At 41.3% G+C, this 12,195-nt stretch overlaps 1 protein-coding gene and 1 long non-coding RNA gene across 4 annotated transcripts in view; one reads left to right on the plus strand and one right to left on the minus strand.

Annotated features, from left to right (window-relative positions):
* LOC144298788 (uncharacterized) overlaps positions 1-9,652 on the minus strand; it is a 29,042-nt gene extending 19,390 nt beyond the window's left edge. Inside the window, exon 1 of the long non-coding RNA XR_013365675.1 lies at positions 9,521-9,652. This is a non-coding gene — a long non-coding RNA (uncharacterized LOC144298788). The remainder of the gene's footprint in view (positions 1-9,520) is intronic.
* Positions 1-12,195, plus strand: part of ADAMTSL3 (ADAMTS like 3) — a 338,072-nt gene that overhangs the window by 295,022 nt on the left and 30,855 nt on the right. The window lies entirely within an intron of this gene.

The raw sequence follows: 12,195 nt of genomic DNA on the forward strand, positions 1-12,195 counted from the left end.
CTGCTCTCACTCCTTTGCCTCAACTATGCCTTTCTGGGATAAGGCCCACAGGACCCACACAGGGCCAGGAGCTAAAGGAGAGAAAAATCTTGTTGGAATTCAACCCCCCGAAATAAAAAAGCATGAGGGCTTCTTGCTATAGTCTGAAAAAGGATTCAAGACCTGGTGATAAAAAACAAAACAAAACAAAACAAACAAACAAAAAAACCTCATTGTGGGGAAAACACCATAGGACCTGAATAGATTTCAGCATCTCTACTAACATCCAGCTTAGGTGCCCCTCTGTTTTTCCTTATCTTTTCTTTTATTTAATTTATCTTTAAATTATCCACCCACCCTACCCCAGAGAGTCTGATTTAATTTATCTGTAGTATGGCCTGAGAATGTTGTGTTTTTTAAATTCCCAAGGCAATTCTAATGTGTATCCAAGGTTAAGAACCAATGCATTAGTCAGTAAACAGGGCCAGAGAGTCTCCTGGGACTTATCTCAAATGTTATCTCAAAATGAGAGACATCCTCAGGAAACAGTGGGTAGCAAGGAGTGATGGGCAAGGGTCTGCATCCATGCTCTGGGCTCATTCTGAAGGTGGGATCAGGCCCATTAACAGCTGAGACCTCAGTGTGCTAAGGTCCACAGAAGAGGAATCAGCCACAGAATCAAAGAGGGTCAGGGACAAGAGGGCCTGTGATGGATCTTCAAGAATGAACAGAAATTTTCCAAGTGATGGGCGCCTAAGTGGCTCAGTGGTTGAGCATCTGCCTCTGGCTCAGATCGTGATCTCAGGATTCTGGGATCCAGTTCCCATATCAGGCTCCCCAAAGGGAGTCTGCTTCTCACTCTGCCTATGTCTCTGCCTCTCCCTCTCTATGTCTTTCATGAAAAAATAAAATCTTAGAAAAAGAGGAAATTTTCCACGTGATAAAGGAGAATAGCAAATACTCCACTGTGGAGAGAAGAGCACATAGAAAATCTTAACAATACACAGAGTGAGGCATGTTTGGTGAGCAGTGAGGGCTGGATGGCTGGGGCCAGAGGATGAGCTCTCGTTAACACTCAGTACCCGTACACTGAAAGGGCTTTTGCGTCTGTATCCTCTGGAAAGAGTGCAAGCTATGGAGCTGGGAAAACTGAATCTTTTCCCTCCTCAATCCTAGGGAGAAAGGACCCACTTTATAAAGTAAGTGAGGGCAGCTTGGAAAAACGAGAGATGAGCTGGAGCCTTGAGGGAGGTGGAAGGAGAGCCCTGGGATATCAGCCCGGCCTTGGCTTTGGGTTTGCCAATGACAGCAGCAGGGCCAACTTCAAGGTCATGGCACATGATTTCCAAATAGGCAATACTTTTCATGTAGCCTTTGAGGACCATATCTTAGCTCTTTGTTCATCAGCATTCTGGTGTTACATTGGTCAATTATCAAACTTGCTGTTGATCAGGAAAGGCCTCCAGAATGTCTAAGGTTATCTTCATTTTAGCTGTTGTTGCAGAAGTCTCTGACCCAGTGTGAGTGGTTTATACCACTTGGATAACTTCGGCATGCATCACTGTGCTTGATTTGTACCAGCTTTGACTTTTAATCATACTCTTCAAGGAACCACTGGAGGGTTTTGTTTTCAAGATAATATGTGGAATAACCCCCATGGGCCTTTTCTAGCCTATGAACAAGCCCCTGGGGGCCAATATCCAGCAATGGATTGTGTAGCACTCTTGAGATATGACTGGTGGACTTCAAGAGAACTGTCCAGTCCCAAGCAAAGCAGGAGTCAAGGATGGCCACACTAGGAAGAGGCTTGTTGACACCTTTCCTCCATGGCAGAAGAAACATATTTTAAAAGTCTCTGGGGAAAGATTCTTGGGGTTAGATGGTACAACCCAGATTATTTCTAATTCCTCAAATCAAATTGCTTGGGGACCTGATTATGTCAATCCATTAACATCATTTTGCTAAAGAAGAGAAAGTACTTCAGCTATTCAAGAGAGTTCTGTGGTTGGTAAAAACCATAGCCTTTCGCATATTTGGAGGAAGTTCTGGATATGGCATCACTGATAAATAGTCCTTTATATCCAAAAAGCGTAGATTACATATTGGCAAAAAGAACGGAAGGGTATGCGATTAACTCAAAATGGGAATATTTTTACAAAATTTATGATATTGTGAAGATTGACTCCACTGTCAAGAAGAGTATATTCTCTGTGCTGGAAGTGTTGAGGTTTTTTTCTCTGACACTGGAACTGTGAGCTCTTGTTTGTTTCATTTATTAGTAATGACTCTCTGTGTGGTTTGTCTACAATGTGTTCAATCTGCCTCTTATCCTATGAATTGACAACACCATTTCTTCATAGGCCCTGGAAGTAACTAATGGTAGCTCAAACTCAATTGTTATGTGGGAAAAAAATACAGAATATTGTATGAGTGTTGAGTAGCTAGAAGAAACAAAGAAATGAACGAAAACATCAGGTATAGTATATGTGACATGTTGATATAAAAACACAGCATTTTAGAGCAGTCTAATATAGGCCAAGGATTTTGTAGTGTGGAATTTTTCATGAACCTTTCAAGGATGAAGGATATTTGTTTTTAAACAGTGACTATTTTAAAGACACCCAGAGGTGCAGGCTTTCTGCAACACATGTTTTACAGCCCCTCCAGATCTGAACTTTTTTCCACAACATTTGCCTTCCAAAAACTACTTCAGCATTGTGGAAACAGAACGTTGAGTATTTCAGAGCTGCGCGTCTTAGGGGAAATAGCCTGTCTTTGAGGTTAGATAAATAAGTTTAAACTATTTCTGACATATTGTAGCTGTTTCAACAGAGAAAACATTTGTTATTTTGAAAGACCGTAAAGAACAGCAGTATGAAGAATCCCATCTGAATTTCCTCTGGCTTCTTCCATTCTTTGAAAATGCTCACATGTGTAACGATGCTTGTAGGTGCCGAGTTGCGGTGGAGACCTTCCTTCCTCTTCCCTCCATGCTGGAGATCTTCGTGTCTCCTTTCGCATCTTCAAACTTGCCAAGTTCTGTTTTGTTCTCTGAACTTCCTGGTATATGTAGAATATCACTATGTGTATAAACTCACTATCATACCCTTGCCACTCTGAGGTTGAGATTTAAGTGGAATTGTCTCTGACCTCTGTCAGTTCCAGAGATTGGAAATCCGGAAGACTTCTGGAACTGACTTCTGACAGTTTTGGGGGGCTTACCCTGGCCTGGGTGCTCTGCCTCTTGCACTGACCTGGTAGGTTCTCTCTCTTGCCCTCTATCGACTGGGATACGAAATTCAGTTCCTTGACAGGTTTCTACTCATAGCAAGACATTCATTAATACCAGGCATTTGGTGACTTGTCAAAGCAAAGCTGAAAATTGAGGGCTTGTGGCAGAGGCACAAGGTGGCTCCTCTGCTCCCTCTTCTTTCTCAATCCCATCCTCCTTCTGGTTTCTCCAACCCCTGAGATTGCCATAGAAACTCCAAATTCTTCTCTCCCTGTTATGTGGCTCTTGCCTACAAATGCATGCATTGAAATCTTGAAAAATGTCCTGAAGGAAAAGCATCCAGCCTCTTCCAAAGACAGCTGGAGTTGTAGAGAACAAAACTATTTCTCCAGCCTGTAGTTGGTTCTGTTGAATTTAATCAACAAGCCTGCTGCGTGTAAGGCACTGCTTGGGGGCTTCTGAGGTGTAGTGGCGTGGCACGTCTCAGCCTAGAGGAAGCTCATGGCTGATTTTTTGCCTGAGGTGTCTTTGCTGGAGAAAGAGACAGCCTCCTGAGGGGAGTCTTACCCCTTCCTTCCCTCCTGAAAGCTTAAAGGCAGAAGAAGCTGATGCTCAGCTTTCAGCAAGGCTAAGACCCTAGTACCTGGCAGAGTGCTGGCACACAGGAGGCACCTAAAGAGTACTCACTGGATGAATAAATTCATGACTAATAAAAGGTGTAGGGGATTTTTCAGGGGGAGGAGGATAGTCTGAGCGGCATTTATGTTGTCCCCTACACCAAGTGATGTAAGCAAAGGCACGAGGGACTTAAAGCATCTAGGACATAACTGTGCTTCAGAATAACTAGTGACCAAAATGGACTAAAAAAAAAATGTTGGAGAGCTTTTCTTTTCTTTTCTTTTCCCAGCTGGGAATGTGTACCATGAGGTCCTGAGGACAGGTGAATCCCATAATAGGCAACTCACCCAAAGCCAAATCCTCCTCTGATAAATCCTCCTCTGATTTTATCAGCTTGGGCTGATAAAATACTATAGATTGGGGGGGTGGGGGTGGGGAGAGGGAATCACAACAGACATCTGTTTCAGTGTCCGTGGCTCGGGAGCCCAAGATCAAAGTGCCAGCAGCCTTGGTGTCTGGTGAAGTCCCCTCCCTGACTCACAAAGAGCACCTTCTCACTGCTTTTGCACATGATGGAAAAATGGAGAGTGGGCAAGCTCTCGTTTCTTCCTCTTCCTAGAAGGGCACTCATCCCATCACAAGGGCCACGCCTTCATGACCTCATCTGAACCTCATTACCTCCCAAAAGCCCCATCTCCAAATACCATCACACTGGGGGTTAGGACTTCCACATATGGATTTGTTAGTGGGGAGCAGGGGAGGGACCCACACATCCATGCAAGGGCCCTGCACACTTTGGATTCAACAGGCTTCCTGAGCACCTGCTGCATGCCCAGCTGAAACAAGGAACTCCCAGAAAGCTGCAGTCTTAACAGTGATACAATGTCGCAAACACAATAGTGTCTGTATGAACAGGACTCTATAGGAACTGGGAGGGGAATACAAGCAACTCCAGGGCTGTTGTGAGAGGAGTAGACCAAGATGAGAAAGTGGGAACACTGTGGATGAGTGACAGGCACGAGTAAGGATAGCTGGCAGGCCTGGCAGTCTCACTGACAGGACACTGAGCAAACTACAGCAGAGGGTCTGCGGCCACAGGGTTAGGAGGCAGCCAGAGGTGTGGTCAGAGCTGCGTGGCACAGGCTGGCACTGCCAGGACTATGTGCCTCCGTAGATAGGCAGGGACCAGCACTTTGCTCCCTCTGATTTCACATGGAAAGATGGTTTGGAAGTAGGGAAGCCAGCTGGGAAGTTGTTTCAGTAATTTAGAGAAGAATTATGGTGCTAAGCTATAGCAGTGGCCATGGCAATGGGGAAGAGGAGACTGGATCCAAGGGAGTTCTAAATTAGAAGTGATTTTTACAAACTTGGGGGCAAATTACCCATGGAGGATAAGAAGGTGGGAGCCAGGAGTGGCTCTGAGGCTCCAGGGTGAGTGGCCCGGTAGCTGGGTCATTGTAATGATGATGAGGAGCAGAGGAGGAGGGAGATACCATTGCCATGGGGCATGTAGAGTTTGAGGCATGTGGGGGCTTGCTGATGGCACTGGTCTGGGAGGATCATCAGTCTTTTTTTAATAGTGTTGTATTAGTTTCAGGTGTACAATATAGTGACTCAGCCACTCTATACATTACTCAGTGCTGTGACAAGTGTAACCCTCATCCCCTTCACCTGTTTCCCCCCAGCCCCCCATCCGCCTCCCCTCTCTGGTAACCACCAGCTTGTTCTCTAGTTAAGAGTCTGTGTTTAGGCTTATCTCTCTTTTTTCCCTTTGTTCATTTGTTTCTTAAACTCCACATATGAGTGAAATCATGTGATAATTGTCTTTCTCTGACTTATTTCATTCAGTATAATACCGTCTAGCTCTATCCACATCGTTGCAAATGGCAAGATGTCGTTCTTTGTATGGCTGAGTAATAATCATATATCTATACCACGTCTTCTTTATCCATTCATCTATTGATGGACACTTGGGCCGTTTCAGTAATTTGGCTGCTGTAGATAATGCTGCTATTAACATAGGAGTGCATGTATCCCTTTGAATTAGTGTTTTCGTCTTCTTTGGGTAAATTCTCAGGAGTGGAATTGCTGGATCCTATGGTGGTTCTATTTTTAAGTTTTTGAGGGACCTCCACACAATGTTTTCCACAGTGGCTGCACCACTTTGCATTCCCACCAACAGGCACGAGGATTCCTTTTTCTCTGTATCCTCACCAACACCTGCTATTGCTTGTCTTTGTGATCTTAGCCATTCTGGTTGTGATTGCATTTTGACAATTGCTTATTCCTTCCTTCTGGAAATACTTTCTTCTCAGCTTCTGGGAAACCACTCTCTCCATTCTACTCCCGCTCTGTCACATATTCCTTTTCAGCCTTCCTATGTTGCTTTCACTTCATCTCTCTAGTCTACTTGGGGAAGTGCCTCAGGGCCAGCCTCAGACATTTTCCATTCTCTGGCTGTCCTCACTCCTTTCTCAACCTCATACATGCTCAAGGATTCAATGTCATCTATATGCCGACAACTCCCAAATTGTATTTCCAGCCCAGACCTCTCCTCTAAGTGCTAGGTAAACAGATCCAAGTACCTGCTCAGCATCTCCCCATGACTATCAGATGTGTCAAACCTAACAAATTTCAACTGAACTCCTGAGTTTTGCTCCCAAGTGGCCTGCTCTCATAACTTTCTTATCTTAGAGAGTGGCAATGCCATTATTTCAGGTGCTTGGGCCAGGAATCTTGGTATCATTTTTGATCTGTGTTTCTCTCACACCTCTCTGGAGCACCCCCCCACCCCCCGCCATTCCTTTGATGGATTCTTCAAAACATATCCACCTTCAGCCTGACCACTTCTCACCACTTTCATTGTTACCACACTGGTTCACCCCACCATCATCTCTCAGCTGGATTGTTATAACTGCCTGCCTCTCTGGTCCCCCCACCTCTGCCCTTGCACCCTGAGATCTGTTCAGGCAGTCAAAACAATTCTTCAAAAGATCTCATGCCATTCCTTAAATCCTTTAGAATAAAAGCCAAATCTTCACAGTGACTGGTGAGGCCATGATCAGAGCACCCCCCCACACACACACACACACAGCAACCTGCCACTTCTCTGACCTTGTTTCCTACCTCACCTCCCTTGCTCACACCTCTGCAACCCCACTGTTCTTTCATGATCCTCCAAAGTAGGAGTGTGCTGAAGAAGTCTATGGAGTTGGTTCTCAGAATAGTATTTTCAAATGCAGAAAATAAAACACATCATATTATAAAGAAAACTAATTCTCAAAATCCAGATATGAAAATGTTAATAAATCAAAAGTATGATCTAATAATATAAGTGCTTCTTTCCTAATGCGATCACTTCAAAATCTACAATCAGGTCCAATAACTACCATAATTTTGAAGTTGTGGTGGCGTAGAAGATATGTTGAGATATCTGCAACGATTGTAATGTGAAATGAAAATATTTCTCTGTGGTTTCCATGAGCAGCAGAGTCAAAAATACTGCTACCTTGGTTGTTGCTTGTGTTCATAGTTGATGGAAATGCTGAATGTCAGCTAACGTTACTGAAAAGGTCATGGAACCCTGACTTCCACCTAGAGACCCTGAGGTTAATAGACTCCATGTGAGGAATCTGCTTCCGAGCCAAAGCACCTGCTGTCCCTTCTGCCTGAATGAAACCCCCACATGTACAGTCTGGCTAAAGGCCTTGAATAAACCTCCTTTCAAGTTAGAATTTACAGCACTATTGCTTACATGCTTCCTACCATGGAGGCATAATGATGAAGCCAATGCATCTGAAATGCTTCAGGGTCTCCTCCTGGAAGAGGTTTTATAACTTGAGAAAACCCCATTTATTTAGACTAATTATAGAAGATAAGTCTGAATTCACTAAGATCCTTGAATTATAATGTTTTTTCAAACTTATGTATTGCTTTCAAAAATATTTAGCCACTGGAGGATTACTCCATGGGAGCTCTTAAAGGAATCTCCTCCAATTAGTGAATAATTTAAATTCACATATATGGAGACTGGAGAAGTGTTTGAAGAGATTTTTGAAATGCTTTACACTTTTTTAATCAAAATATTTAAGGAGATTATTTTCTTCCTAGCTAATACAGCCCTTCTCCAAGCTACCATGGATTCCAAAATAAATGTGCATGAACGTATGAAGATTTCACCACAGAGTCCGTATTTTATTACCTTGGAAAAGAACATTGCCACGAGTAACCAAAAAGTCACACTGATGTATCCTCGAGATAAAATGATTTTCTTCTAGGAGATCCATCCCTTTGTTCACTCCTTTATGCATTCAGCAGATATTCATATGTCTACTCTTTGCCAGACACTGTCGTCACAGCCTACTGGGGAGGCCTGAGATTAATGCAGTAAAGATGCTCTGAAGGAGTGCTGGTCATAGAAAGCACATAAAAAAACATGAGTTGAATAAATATATAAAAGGAAGGGTGAGCGGATGAATGAACGAATTGATCTCACACATATCTTAAAGTGGAGGGGGATCCCAGGAGATAGTTTAACACAGTCTCTTGCCCTTACTCTTGTCAGTTTTGAGCAATATGATCTAAGATATTCAGGAAACCACAAATTCACTACTGTGGTCTTTCAGCAGAGTTTGCTCTTCCTAATGTTACCATTTGAAATAATAATAAAATGTGCAAAAGACACCAAGCATCTGTAGCACTGGGAGCCAAAGTGTCTGTTTGGACCCGGGTGAGGCCACAAGGGATTTCTGCTCATTAGAGTTCTGAGTCAGAACACCGAGGTTATGCAGCAAAAATGATGTAGAATAAGCACTCAAGAGGCCCATGAAGAGTATCCACTGTATCAGAAAAGTGAATGTGAGGTAGTGTATGTATTGTGTCTCCCCAAAACTCTAGAAAAGCAAGATGAAAACAAAGAGAAATTTTAAAACGCTAAACTTTAATTTGTTAGTTTATTTAACTTAAAGTTGTTAAGAGAGTAAATCTTAAATGTGCTTACCTCAAAAAAAGCAATGGTAACTATATGACACCATGCAGGTGTTAGCTAATGAAGGGGATGCTGGCAGTCATTTTGCAATATACAAACGCATCAAACCAACATGTTGCACGTGTTTAAAATGCATGATGTTTTATGTCCATCATATTTCAATAAAGCTGGGGGGAAAACCAGCTAGAAGAGAGGCAGAAATTAAAATAGTGGCTGGAAAGACTTTTAAAAATCAATCAAAAATAAAGCCAAATTAGAAGCAGAAAAATAAAACACTCTAAATGAAATGAGCAAAGTAGGAGCAAGTTTCAGAATTGCTTGCAGAATGCCAAGGAAAAGAGCAGAGAGCTAAAAACAATGATACCTGGGTGATGGACATGGAGGAAAGACGTTAATCAACTATTGGTGTTCCTGAGCGAGAGAATGGAGCAAAAGGAACAGACACAGAACTTAGAGACATGTAACGGAGAGAGAGAGAGAGAGAGAAGGTAAGTTTTACTGAATGGAAGGAATCAATGACTCGTTTACAGATCCAAAGCCCCAGAGTGTTCCAGGCAAAATGGATGAGCAAGTAATACTATCTCATGATCATACCCTAGCAAACGTTTTGAAAATTTTGATCATAGAAAGAATCCTGCAGGAATCCAAAAAGAAAAAAGGAGATGATAACAGATTACTTAAAGTATAATAAAAAATAGGCTTGCCTCAGACTCCTTCATAGTGTGAAGGCCCAGATGACAATGGGCAGCATGAGCCGTTTGGGGGAAGGTGCATCGCAACACTCCAATTCTGTGACCAGCTAAGCTGTTTCTTAGTGATAAGAGAAAATGTTCTCACCCACTCAAGGATTCATAATCAATCCTACTCACTGACCTACATTTGTGGGAAAAATACTACCAAGATGCTGCCCTTGCCCTGTCAAGCAAGAAATGCATCTTAATTATGATCACAGAGATATTGCAGCATAAGAGCAATCACACTGAAATATTGGAACAATTTAAATACAGAATTTAAGAGTTTACTTTAGTGACTGAAAAAATAGATTGAAAATCTCAAAAAAATGTTTAAAAGGAAATATATAATGAGAAGTAACAATGTAAAATGACCTGAATTTCAAATCCCAGTTTATGTCAGAAGAAAAAAAAAAAGGATAGGGGAAAGATGTAGGAAGGAAAACCTCACCTTTCTTTATCCTAGGAGAATTGGTGATCTAGGAGATGTCATTTGAGTTTTTTAACTAACTTTTTAAAATTTAGAGATAGGTAAGGTGCCTCATTGACTCAGTGGTTGAGCCTCTGCCTTTGGCTCAGGTCGTGATCTGGGGGTTCTGGGATGCAGTTCCTCATGAGGCTTTCTGTGGGGGGCCTGCTTCTCCCTCTGCCTATGTCTCTGCTTCTCTCTCGATCTCTCGTGAATAAATAAAATCTTTCCAAAAAATAAAATTTAGAGATAGGTAAGGCATTCCAAGGACATCATAGAATGAAAAGTCTTTCTTCATCCCCTATTTCCACTCCCTTGCACCTGCGCCCCACACACCCAGGTAAGCGCCTTCATTAGATTCTTAATGAATCCTTGTAGAGATTCTCTATGCAAGCATGAATTCTTAGGTTTTTCTTTCTTATATAAAGGTTAGTATATTCAACACACCATTCTATACCTTGTATTTTTCAGCTGAAAATGTTTCTTTTTTTTTAAACAGTATTTTTGAAATATGATTGAGATACAAAAGATCACATGCACTTAATATTTACAGTTTGATGAGGATAGATATATGCATACTCATTAACCATTATCACAATGAAGGTGATACACATATCCATCACTTCCAACACTTGTGCACCCTTTTTTGTGGTAAGAGCACTTAATACGAGATTCTCAACACATTTTAAGTGCATAATTCAGTACTGTTGACAATAGGCACTCTGCTGTACAGCAAATCTCTAGAACTAATTCATCCTGCATTAATGAAAACTTAATACCAGTTGAACCATGGTTCTCCATTTCTCCTTCCCTCTGATCCCATTCAGAATGGTGATCACCATTCTATTCTCTGCTTCTGTGAACATATTTTAGTCATATTTATATCTGACTTTATATATATATATATAATATACATGTGTATATATATGTATTTAGTTATGTATATGTGTATGTATATGTATTTAGTTCATTTTTGTGTATGGTGTAAAATACACATATTTTACAATTTCATTCTTGGGGGTGCAATTTCATTCTTTTATATGTGAGGTATCTGATTGTTTTCAACGCCATTTGTTGAGGAGACTGTCCTTTCCCCATTGTGTGTTCTTGGTACCCTTGTCAAAGATTAGTTGGCCGTATTTATGTGGGTTTAATTCTGGGCTCTCTATTGTGTTCCATTAGTTTGTGTGCCTGTTTTTAATGCTAGTACCATTCTCTTTCAATTACTATAGCTTTGTAATATATTTTGAAATCAGGAAGTGTGATGCCTCTAGCTTTGTTCTTTTTTCTTGATATTGCTTTGCCTATTTGGTGTCTTCAGTGATTCCATATGAAGTTTAGGATTGTTTTCTCTATTTTTAAAAATACCATTGGGATTTTGATGAGGATAGCATTGAATCTGTAGATTGCTTTGGGTAGTATGAATATTTTAACAATATTAAGTCTTCCTGTCCTGGAAAATGGGATGCCTTTCCATTTATTTGTGTCTTTAATTTTTTTCATGGATGCTTTGTACTTTTCTGTGTGTAAACCTTTCACCTCCTTGGTTAAATTTATTTCTAAGTATTTATTCTTTCTGATGCTATTGTAAATGTGATTATTTTCTTAATTTCCTTTTTATTTATTTTATTTTATTTTATTTTATTTATGAGAGACAGAGAGAGAGAGAGAGAGGCAGAGACACAGGCAGAGTGAGAAGCAGGCTCCATGCAGCGAGCCTGATGCGGTACTTGATCCCAGGTCTCCAGGACCATACCCTGGGCTGAAGGCGGTGCTAAACTGCTGAGCCACCCGGGCTGCCCCTAATTTCCTTTTTAGATATTTCGTTGTTAGTGTATAGAAATGCAACTGATTTTTGTATGTTGATTTTGTATCCTTCAACTTTACTGTATTCATTCTGGTTCTTTGTGTGTGTGTGTGTGTGTGTGTGTGTAATCTTTAGGATTTTTTCATAAAAGATCATGTCATCTAAAGCAGAGATAATTTTACTTTCTTCATTTCCAGTGGCTTTTTTTTTTCTTGCCTAAATACTCTTTGACTTCCAGTACTATGTTGAATACAAGTGTCAAGAGTGGCTTGTTCCTGGTCTTAGAGGAAAAGCTTTCAGTTTCATCATTGCATATGACATTAGCTGTGGGTTTGTCATATAGGGACTTTGTTATGTTGAGGTAAATTCCTT

This window comes from Canis aureus, chromosome 2 (genome assembly GCF_053574225.1).
Source record: "Canis aureus isolate CA01 chromosome 2, VMU_Caureus_v.1.0, whole genome shotgun sequence".
Classification (NCBI taxonomy): Eukaryota; Metazoa; Chordata; class Mammalia; order Carnivora; family Canidae; genus Canis; species Canis aureus.